This window comes from Numida meleagris, chromosome Z (genome assembly GCF_002078875.1).
Source record: "Numida meleagris isolate 19003 breed g44 Domestic line chromosome Z, NumMel1.0, whole genome shotgun sequence".
Taxonomy (NCBI): Eukaryota; Metazoa; Chordata; class Aves; order Galliformes; family Numididae; genus Numida; species Numida meleagris.
The window spans coordinates 45,413,652-45,425,298 of NC_034438.1; positions in this window are offsets into that span (position 1 = coordinate 45,413,652).

Sequence of the window (11,647 nt, forward strand, 5' to 3'; positions counted from 1 at the left end):
GTCAGCTTAAATTATGGAGCAGAGACAGAGAAGATACAAAGATAGAAGAGAAATTTTAGGTGAAGTTGGACTGAAATTTAACATAGTGACACTGACAAAACATCTCAAAAAATAACACTTTGAGGTTGATTAGTAGGTCAGTCTAAGCGCAAAGCTGAGGAATGGTCTGGAAGATGAAGCTGATGCAGAGATATTTTCTGGATAGAGACAACCGTCTGGCTACAATACCTCAGTCTCCCTGAAGCTGAGATAATGCAGATTTATGAAGACTATAAAGAAGGAATAGCAACAGTCCAGATAAGAAATGATTAATGTATGACTGAGGATTTCAGCAACAGAAAGGTCAATATAATGTCAAATGCAGGCAAAATTCTGTAGGCGGCAAATTTACAGAAAATAAAGAATATAAAAAATATTTATTTCAGGACCAAGATTTTTCACAGGAACTTCTTTTATCCTATTATAAAAACTAAAAAGACTGAAGACAGTCAGATGTTTAAAGAAAGGCAGTTTTTTTTATCTTAGTTTTAACACTAAGATAATGAATATTGTGGAAGATTCACTACTTAGAATAACAGTGAAGATGAATGGCCAGTCACTGATTAAGTATGAGACTCATCCCTGGTTTTTTTGATACAGAAATAGAACTATCTCTAGAGGGAAAAGTATGGAAGGAGGTAACAATGGAAAAATATGGAAACAATATAATAAAATTTAAATTCAGGAAGATAAACCAGTAAAAATGATTAATTCAGAAAAGAAAAAACACAGTGTCTAACTACTTGAAATAAATAGCATCGGCAGTACTCAGAAATCCTTGTTTTATTAAAAGACATGCAAATCTACAAATTGATGTACATCATCATGTGCTTGACAGTCAGATTATATGGATTTTTGGAATTGATAGTAGTACTAGCTAATGCTCAGAATTGCATACCTCACTCAATGCGAGAAAATTACTTTTGATATAGGTGGAAGATTTTCTTGTGTAAAATGCAATTTTAAACACTTTAGTCAACAGGCATGTAGAAAACATAAGCTAGCACATGTGTATTTGTGCACTGTTAGTTTCATAAATAACAGTATGTGGCATCAAGTCCTTGGTCTACCTGCAGTTCAGGACGGAGGACATTATTTCCTGTGCATGCTGGCAGCATCTAACTGGTAACACCATTAACAACAAATGAAAGAGATAGATTATAGCTTCCTTCTTCCATTTTCAATATTTGCTTCTGCAATCTTAGCATACGATGATGCTTTATAATCATGTGTAGTAGGCGGCAACCGAAGGTACGGGATGGGATGCGCTAGGACCTCCCCTGCCCCAGAGGTTGTGGGTGTAGACAAAGTGAACAAAGAGATAAGGGAGATAAGGAAGGATATATAAGACTTTGTAACGGGGCAATAAACTCCATTTTGCCGCTCATCATATTGGTGTGTGCACGCGTCAGGATGGCCAGGGACTAGGTGTTAGTCCTTGCAAACAGGGTGCAGTTTACAAATGGAATATCTGGTGCTGAGTAGTCAGCAATCATGATCATGATCACTGTCAGAGACTAATGAGATTTCTGGGCTATTACACATCTTTTTAAAAATGGCCAGTCAGATTTGCCAGTTCTCCTGACAGGAGCCCACGTGAGCCAAGCTCCCTTGGTCATGAGTTAATTTCCACTATGGGAAAGCTGGTCAGAGCTGTACTGAAGATGGTTCACTGAGCACTCAGAGGCGTAGCAGTCTACCGTAGTAGTGTTACACATCCTCAGTCTTCCATTTTACTTTAAACTCATTACTTAATTCTTTTTTATTTCCTAAAACAATGATTTTATGAAAGAAACAAAATCTAAAACCTAAGTTGTTGGTAATGTAAACTCCTGCATCCAGCCATTTTTGGCATCACTTTTGAAACAGCAGTATTAACACAACATATCAGTTCTTGTATAAACCACAATGAGGTTTCTGAGAATACACAGCTTGTTTTACCTTGACTGTTTTAACTGGCAGCATTGTTCAACTACTGTGTACAGTACTATGTATTTCATATTTTAAAACAAGAGGAAAAATCCTACAGGTATCACATTACATTAAACACTTAGTTCACTGTCCCATTATCATCTTGCCCTTCCTTCAGCTGAACTGTTACTGTTCAAGGGTAGATGTATCAGCAAATTCCTCTCTAAAACAATATCATTTTTCCATACTGTCATGAAAAATAGAGTGTAGTAGGCTGTAGAACTGAGTAGCCTTTATGCAATTACTGTGCCAGTGGTATTAGATGCAAATATCCTTATGGCTGTACAAAAGCCAGGCGGACCTAACAACAAATGTTCCCTCACTTGCTGCCTCAGTAGCCATTGCAGCTCCTGGTCTCTGTGTGACTCTTTTAAACTCTTAACAGAGCTCTTTACATTGAGGCAAGGACTCCTCTCACAGTAGTTACTATGAATGCCTTTTGACAGTTCAAGCAAGTTTTACTGAGTGACTGAGAACAACTCTCACCCTGTTGGAAGCACAGGCTGCAGCAAGGGCTGTTCTCAGTATCCTAGGCCATTCTCAGACAGTTTTGGAGCCAGTCTCTCTGGTTCTTACTACATATTGAAGAAGGTCATGCATGCTGCATGACTGATACCAGCTTAACTTGATCTCCTTGTAAGTTTAGTGAAGTTAGGGAACACTTTGCTCCTCGCAGAACAGGGCTTTGCATCTGTTTGAAAAAACGTGGTTTCAGTCAAAACATTTGATGACAGCTGTCTGGAGAATTTTTACATCAGTCCACCTACTGACTACTTGAAGCAGAAGTTGCCAGTACAAAATGTACTACATTTTTGTTCATGAATAAATAACAGGGGGACTGCCAATTAAGAAGAAAAGAAAACCTGAAAACCAGTCCTGTTGAAGCTCTTTCCCCTTGTTTCTCTTTCCCATCAGTATCACAGTATCATTGTAATCACTCTGCCATTTGCCCTGCTATTTTTTTTATGCCACACATTAACCTTGATAACAAGTTTCAGCTCAACCATGTCCTTCTTGGCTCAAGATCACAGAAGACCTGCTTGGGGCAGGAAAAAACTACTTCCAAAGATTAGCATTACCACTTTACAGACATTCTGAGCAACACCACTAGCCAGGGCCCACAGACCACTGAGAGGAATCTCAAAGTGAAGATCTGTGTTATTGTCTTCTGCCTAATTTTAACTGAAACAGCCATTTCCTCTGACATGGTAGCTGAGCTGCAGCTTTGTTTACATAGGATTCTTTGAAGTTCTCCCTGCTACTCTCTCTAATTTTTTAATCTTAGTTCAGTTTCAGCTTTGTTCATTAAAAAACCATCAGTGTACCACCGTGTTTAAATTCTGACTTAAACAGGCCACTTGGGGGTACTGTGCTGTAAAGCCAACAGAACAAGAAACATTAAAAAGGCAGACATAATCTAATACTCAGCCTACATTTGCAGAAGGACACCTGGAATATAAATGTGTCTGGATGGGACCAGGATTGCTGTGATTAATTGCCAGCTGTTGTCTGTAGGAGATAGAGCTGTACTGTGAAACCAGGAGAGAGAGTTCCTTGTGGCCTGCTGAGCTGCTTGCCACCAGACAAACTGGGGCAGGAGGAGTGCGTGAAGCTCATAAACAGAAATGTATCTTTTCATAGGAGAGGTAAGCCTAATATTGATACATTGTTTATTTGCTCCCTCTTCATGGCTACTCACAATTAGGAGTTTATGCAACCTGGCTTAATTGCCAGTGATTTTCCATCGCTTCCTTGTAGGGAGCATACCTAAACATTAATTCAATTAACACTGAGAAGCCGTGCTATTTAAACATAGAAATGCAGTCTTTTCTGCAAAAGCAATAATTCAGTTTTCTCTAATATAAGAATATAGACCTGGAAAGATACTCCTGGAATATTATCTGATTCCTTTTTTCTGCAAAGAGCCTTCTTAGCTTGTCCCTTTTTATCACTCCAGATAATCTCCTCCAAAATCTTAGTTTCTGAATATTTTTTCTTATCTATTTAATTTCCAGTCAATCTTGACTCATGACAATTTTGCACTCATTTGGTTTTCCTGCATGTATTCCTGTCATCTGTCTTGTTGATGTATTGATAGAAGTAAATTACCATGTTTTTTACATCACACAGGATGTGTGAAAGATTTTTCAGAGACAGCTTTAGAAAGATGTTAAACTTCAGAAAGATGTTTAAGAGCCAGTCAATGTAGTTCCATCCTCGCAACCGCCTATTACAACACCTGTAGTTCTGACAATTATATACAAACAAAATTTCATTTGAATTCCTTCATCTGTATGTTCAAGCTTTCATTTGAATACTTCAGAATCTTACTTTTCCCTTATTGTAAAACCAGAGTTTTATTGCTATACTAGTTTACAGGTAAGAGTTTTTTGTTTGCTTGTTTCAATCAGTGACAGGATGATGATTTAAAGATTTGATATATATTTCAGGATCTAGTTTGCTTCTCTAGTTCAGTTTTCTAAGAAAGATGTACATACAAGTTCTCATCCTTTCACTGACTTGAAAATTTTTATTTCAAGTTTTACGCATTTTTACACAGTAGCTTCCAATAAGTCTGTAAGGCAAAATCCCAGGCCTACAGAAAATCCCATCATAGATTGCCTTTCCTGTTTTCTGCTTCCTGGGAGCACACAATGTAATAAAGTTTGACTTTTTTATTTCCATTTTTCAAATTAAACCTTCCCTCTCAAGTCCATTCTTATAGTAATATATGACATGGCTTTGCCATGTCAATTCTAAAACTCCTTATATCTTAACTAAAAGTGCTTCAAGATTCATCACAATCTGTTGTACAATTGACAGTCTCAAATAGGCTGGGCCAAAAAGAAGCAGACAAAGCTGTTCAGAGGTAATTTGTTGCTTCTGTACTCATCATACAATGTTAAAAGATATTTGCAAAAGAAGCCCTATTACTTAATCTTGTCATTATTTTCAGACAGTAGATACTGAAAAAAAAATCATACAAGAATTCTAGCTGTTCAGAAATGATTCTGTGTCCTGTGGCAAAGAAAGCACTTTTAAAGGAAGAAAAAGCAATGAGCTGTTCCCTTCACCATCTGCAAAAGTTTAAAAATCATAATCATAGAATGGCCTGGGTTGAAAAGAACCTCAAAGATCATCCAGTTTCAACCTCCCTGCTGTGGGCAGGGTCACCGACCACTAGACCAGGCTGCCCAGAGCCACATCCAGCCTGGCCTTGAATACCTCCAGGGATGGGGTATCCACAGCCTCTCTGGGCACTGGATGCTTCATGGCTTTGTTAATCTATAGCTTGTGTTTTGTAGCTTTCTGTGTAACACAAAATATTGCCAAACAGCTTCTAGTGTTCCATACAGAATATAATGTTAACTTCCATGTGGTGGGTATGTGCTTGTCAAAATTACTGTGAGTTCTGAGTAGTAAAGGTACTTTCTCAATATTTTTCCATTAATAAATATATATGCTTGTTCATTCATTTGCATCCCCTTGCACAAAGACAATTCCCTGGAAACAACATATCTAAACTTTTCATTGTAGTTTTCCTGCTGTGTTGCATAGTGACCAGAAATACAAATCATACTGAAAAAGGCTGAACAGCAGCAGCTACTTTTGCTTCTTTGCTACATATTATAGATACTTCTCCGTAACCAACACCGCATGTCCTGGAGTGAACCTCAGTGTAATTTCAGCATGCTTAGCTCTAATGGAGAGAATGTGTTAATTCATTTTTTTTTTCATAGTTTAGGATGCTCTATTCCCATTTTCTTTTCTGTCAGTTCTCAGGCACTTTGAAGATTTTGGTTTCTATTCTTTTACTGTTATTAAATTCCATATATAGTGCTTGATTCAAAGCAAAAAAAAGAGCTCCCAGCTCTCACGCCACAGAACCACCAGAAACAGATACTCCAGAGTATTTGCAGTCATACCCAGGCTTCTGCAACACTGAAGTCAGTCACAGATTAGCTGGCCATTGCCAATTAAGGTAAATTTATTCATTTATATTCTGTGTAAACCTTCATAACTTATTTACTTATATATTATTTAAGCACAATCTACCCCTGCTGTGCACATGAATTTGCCCCTTATGGTCTTCCCTTCTGACCAGCAAGATCTGATGGTCTCTGATATCGGATAAATGCACTGCTTAATCACTGAGTAGCGTGAACTGAATCTGGAAAAGGCTTACTTTGAATGAATTAGAGCACATAACTCAGTGTTTATATACGATTGTCACCTGCTATGCTGAGGACTAGTGTGTGTTCTCTGGTGGTAGTGTTTTGGTTTTGATCCATATATATTCATGATTATAATTATTATATATTATTATATATTATATATATTGTTATATTAAATATATTATTGTATTTTATGTATTATTGTCTTATATTATTGTTGTTGTTGTTGTTGTTGTTGTTGTTGTTATTATTATTATTATTATTATTATTATTATATAAACGGTATAGTTGCCACTGTGAGCTGACAACCAGGCTTAGGTTCTGGAAGATCTTCTGTATTTTTTATTTTAATGCCAGACACCACTGTCAGGAAAAGCTCAAATAAGATGACATATCTCTGTACCAGGATTGGCAGCAGAAAGGTTTATGGCAGATTGTACCTTAAATCTCAGAGGCTGGGGAAGACATCAGGATGAAAAGGCTGATTTTCATGGAGAACAGTGTACAGTGTACCACGGTGAGGAATTCCGATTTCTGGAAGGCTTAAAAGTGCCAATATTATTTGGAATCTTGTAGCCAAATGCTTATGTTGTCCGGTTTCTGGTTGTTTAAGTCAGCATTTCAGTGTGACTCGGGGGGGAATATGTGCCATTCAGAAGGCATTTTCCTCATGCTACCTGAAGATCATGGAACCACAGAAGCTTTATTGATACATTCCTTATCTATGTCACAATAATCAACAGGATGTATACAAGATATTTTTTGTTCTCTTCTTTGGCCACTCCAATTCATATAAATACAAGAAAAATAATTTCTCCATTGCATTTTAGACTTAGTGTATCACAGTGAGTGCTTTACCACTGTCTCTGTACATTGCACAGTCACTAGGTGCCACACAAAGGTGGAGAGCTTTTCCTACTCAAAAGAACATCAAGAAGCCACCATGACCCTCACTATTGTAGTTATATTTGCTAAAGGGTGAGGTTTTTGTGGTTATGCATTGAACCTCAAACAGAGATTTATTGACTTTGTTTTCAATACTGTACCACAATGAATTGCACAGGAATGACCTAGATCTTTGTATACCAGAGCACAGAAACAGTAACATGATTTGGAGGGAAGGGAAGAAGAAGGGTACATTTTCATTGTACATTTTCATTCTGCTTTGCTTTCTGAAGAAAGAAGGCATGGATTTGCATGTTAAATGCTTCTAAAACATTGTGAAAACTAATTTCTGACAAAAAAAAAAGTGTAATTTGAGCCTAAGAAATATAATGAACTCTACTTGAGTAGAAGACAGCATGTAATTTAAATGATTAATCTCAAAGTTACCTACAATCAAGTCTGAAGTGTAGTGAAAACTTTCACTATAGTTAAATCTATAGTGAAATATTAGGGAAAAGTATTGTTTAATGAATAATGTGCATTTTAAGGAAAGAAACTGCATAACTTACTTCTTCACTAGAAGTAATCTGCCCAGCTGTTTTTAAAATTCCACATTACAAAGAGGAAAACTTGTGGATGTGATCATGAAGTTGATTGTGTAATACTAATGGCAACCACTAGTTTCCCCCTTTTTAAAATCTGTTCTGTTTATGATTAAGGTAGTTGAAGTATAGTATATAGCATCTGTTTTCTTTTCTTTACCATTGAAATTACATAATTGAGTCTCCATGGACTTGATGTTTATATAGCCTTTTACAATTTTAAAATATATGGTAAAAATACCATGTGAAATACATGGTATTTGGTTTTAGGCATAGTATTTTAGCAAAGATTATACAAAGACTATGCTGTATGGTGACGAAGATCCTAGGAAAGTGGTAAAGCTATTAGAGATAATTCTAAATGTCAAACAGTAGGATTTAACTAGGTGACAAATAAGACACTAAACAGACCACAGTCTTTGCAGAGATCTTGACATTACTTTGTAATGGAAGGAGGACTGCAGACATGAATTGAGTTCAAAGGTTTCTAATGGAGGCAGGGTGGGGGGATTCCATAGTCAGTAAAAGCCTGTGTGGTTTCTGATTTAACCCTTGAAAGGCAAAAGATCAGTATGAATGAACTAAAAATAAAAGAAATACAGACTACAAAAAAAAAAAAAAGAGCATTCACATATGAAACAGACCACTTGCTCTCTCTTTTTATGGTAGCTTATTCACATCCCTTTACTACAATGTTTTTGTCACATTGTGTATCTTTCCATGGTGCATTACCCTTGATAAGCTAAGTACAAATATTCAAACACATAAATCTCCAACTTTAAAGAACAACAATTAGAAGAGGAACTTGCATGTCATTTTGATCAGAACAAAGAGAATAATGATGTCTGAAACAAAAATAAGCCAACTACCTTCAGAAAATGAGTGTGAAGTTATTAATATTTCATTTAACCTCATTTCCATATTCAACTTGTAGACCTCAGTACTTTAATTACTATGGAACCAATTCCAGTTGGCCCCAAATTACATTACTAAAAAGACAGAATAAAATTCACTGTTTTTCATCCAGAAAAGCCACAAACTATAAAATCTGACATCTTTAGTGTTGGGCATTTAGTAAATAGAGTTGAAGGATAAAAAAGAATTGTCATTTTCCATCCTCTGTTTCTAGACTGAGCAGAATAAGATAAGAACAATTCTCAGTAGCTCAGGGTCAAATACCTCATACAATGACTCACAAATGAGTTAATTCTTCTACTGAATTGTGCATATGGAGGCACAACAGTCTTTTTCCAAACTTACAGGGAAGTCATGCAGATTGTATTTAATAAAACTAGACACTTATTGAGAAAGGAAGTAAAAAACATACAAAAACAAAAAGAAAAAACAGAAAGAATTTTAACTTTTCTAAGGAAACAATGACCTTCAAGTAGTTTTCATCTGGAGTTAGAATTCTAAAAATCTGAAAAAAAAAAAAGCTGATTCTTAAATGAGGCTTGATTTATCTTCGTTTGCAAGCATCCCGAATGAGTTTCATTAGCACCTGTAATACAAATGAGAAAAGAAAGGTATGAATCTAAACTAGTTGTCCACTGGATTTTTATTATCACATAGAAGTTATTCCAGAGATTCATCAAGTGGTTGAGGCTGGAAGGCCCCAGTCGAGACCAAGTAGTTCAACCTCCTACTGAAAGCAGGGTCAGTCAGACCAGAGTTCTTATAGCCGTGTCCACTCAGACTTTGAGTATCTCATATGACAGAGATATTGCTTAATGTTTAGTAAGATGCACATTTATGCAGCAGTCCCTTGAGGCACATAAGCACTAGGTACATTCTCTTTCCTGTTACTGAGTGACTGGTTTCCACCTAAACAGAAAACTCACTCTTTGCTGTCCATAAAACTATGTTAATCTTAAATGAACAAATCTCAAGTCTATGAATATAAGACAAAACATTTCTAATTTTATCTGAAAGCCACCTTTGAATTCCAGACAGCATTCTGAATGGATTTCTAGGGATGGCAAGAATTGTGCATACTTTTCAGGGAAGGAAGGTGTTTCCCATTGGCAGAAACAAGATTCCAAAATAAAGTTATTCCAAAGAAATCCTCCAGCATCGCAAGTACACTGGGAGTTTATGTGGTCTTGTTTTGTTACAGTAAACAAAACATTACAAACTTTCCATAGGTATTAGCCAAAGTTACACTTGGCCACTTCAAGTATGAATTCATTCAATGAACCAGTGAAGGGAACCCCCAGGGTCTCTTGAGAGACCTTTGCAGATGCACCTCAGGTGATCCATATCAGCAATAACATACTCATCAAACCCTGACAAATATTTCAGAAAACAATTCTCTCATTTGGAATAATACAGATTGTAGCAGGTCTGAAGTGTTTTCTAATAGCACCCACAGTGAGCACACAACAGGAACCCCAAGAGCTTAGATTGTTCTCTTCACCCTGACCACCTCCTCCTTGTTTGATTTGTGACACATGAATATCTTGTCTCCTGGGCAGCAAGGGCAAAATGGAAATGTCACATCCTTTGAAATGAAACACATATCACCCACATAAGAAATTGCTCTTCTGACTCACATGAAACAGAAAACAAGATTATGATCTTCACTCTCATCTGTTCCTCCTGCATAATGCTCTGTGTAGGTTGGTATATTGTTGACAGTAATCTTCCACTTCAAGCACTGGAATGATGATGATTTCTTCCATCTTCTCCCCTGAGAACTTTCAGGTTGAAACCTGAAATCATGCTATTACAATATGGACAGAATACAAAAAGAAACATATACATACAAAAAAGAAAATAAGATTTCTCCAAAAAAAAAAAAAAAAGTGATAGGAGGCGTTCAACACACTAACTTTTTCATGAATTTGCAATCTCATCTTCTTTCTGAAATTTAGACCTAAATACCTGGTATTAGTAAAGTAAGTATTTTTTTCTTGATTCTTTAAGAGCAGTTATTCAGTGATCTTTATTTGATATTTCTTTTCTTCCCATACAATACATTTTTCTTTTGTTGCTGACTCTTGTTTATTTGATATTGACACTTACATCACAAGACAAAAGTAAAAGTTGGAAAAAAGTCAATTTCAAATTAAAATATACTAAATTTTAGACTCCTACTATCATAAATGTTATTTACAGAGCTAGTGGAATTCTCTTTTAAGATGTAGAAGTAATTTTTTTAAATGTGCATTCCTTTTTGTGCAGGAAAAAAAGTATATATTTGCAGCATCTCAGCTGCTAATTGTGCCCGGTTGTATCTGGATGTGAAACATTTTTAAATTGTCTGCTAATCCATAGGAGATGCAGGTGGTTCTGAATATAACACTTGGAGTCTGTTGTGATTCTTGGTCTTAATTATCTGGGTGATAAAAGTCGCACCAGAAATTCATAGAAGACAATTTTACTAGAAATCGTTCCGTACTGGAGGCCATCTGACCTTCCGGCAAATACCTGCATGTTGCATGTGTTGCATATAAAGTTTAGAATAAATTGAGGCTAGTAATCTTTCCTATCTCTCATTCAAAAAGACAATCAACATTCCATTTGTTTTGGAAATAAATCATAAGGTTATTTTTAAGTATTATGTATAATAAGTATATTTGCCATTACAGAATTCTTATCCCGTTTTTTTCCACAAGTATGAAAGTCTTAAGAAGCCATCTACTCGACCAAATGGGATCTAGTTCTTAGCTGGAAGGAGCTGTTATTCCCATTATGAACTAAAGATAACAAAACAGGAACTGAGTCTCTGTGCTCTACATAAGATCTGTATCACAGATCTTTAAATCTCATTATTACATGGGATTTCACAGCCTCATTTTCTTTCAAATGAAGAAATTATTGTAAGACAAGCAAAAGGAAGACAGTTGCATAAGTGGCAGGTGGCATCCTGGCTTGTATCAGAAATAGTGTTGCCAGCAGTAGCAGGGAGGTAATCATCCCCAGGTATTCAGCTCTGGCAAGGTTGCACCTCAAGTACTGTGTTCCGTTTTGGGC